The sequence below is a fragment of the Elephantulus edwardii genome, unplaced genomic scaffold (genome assembly GCF_000299155.1).
Source record: "Elephantulus edwardii isolate Elephantulus edwardi_28Jun2011 unplaced genomic scaffold, EleEdw1.0 scaffold00308, whole genome shotgun sequence".
Taxonomy (NCBI): domain Eukaryota; kingdom Metazoa; phylum Chordata; class Mammalia; order Macroscelidea; family Macroscelididae; genus Elephantulus; species Elephantulus edwardii.
Genome location: NW_006400058.1, coordinates 2,697,958 through 2,698,468, shown reverse-complemented (window position 1 = coordinate 2,698,468; position 511 = coordinate 2,697,958).

The window sequence follows — 511 nt, the reverse complement described above, 5'->3', positions numbered from 1 at the left end:
CTCCAGTGCAATCTTCAGAGTTTCTTCTGACATCAGTTTTGGCCTTTTTCTTCCTCAGATAAAATTTCCCTTACGTAGATAAAATTTCCATTACTTAGATATAAACTTACCTTTACGTAGATAAAATTTCGGTTACATAGATAAAATTTCCGTTACAGAGATAAAATATCCATTATAGAGATAAAATTTCCATTACAGCGATAAAATTTCCATTACATAGATAAAATTACCATTATGGAGATAAAATTACCATTACGTAGATAAAATTTCCATTACGTAGATAAAATTTCCATTATGTAGAAAGAATTTCCATTACAGAGATAAAATTTCCGTTACATATTTAAAATTTCAAATACAGACATGAAATTTCCATTACAGAAATAAAATTTCCATTACAGAGATAAAATTTCCGTTACATAGGTAACACTTGCATTACGGAGACAAAATTTCCGTTACATAGGTAAAATTTCCTTTACATAGATAAAATTTCCGTTGCATAGATAAAATTTCC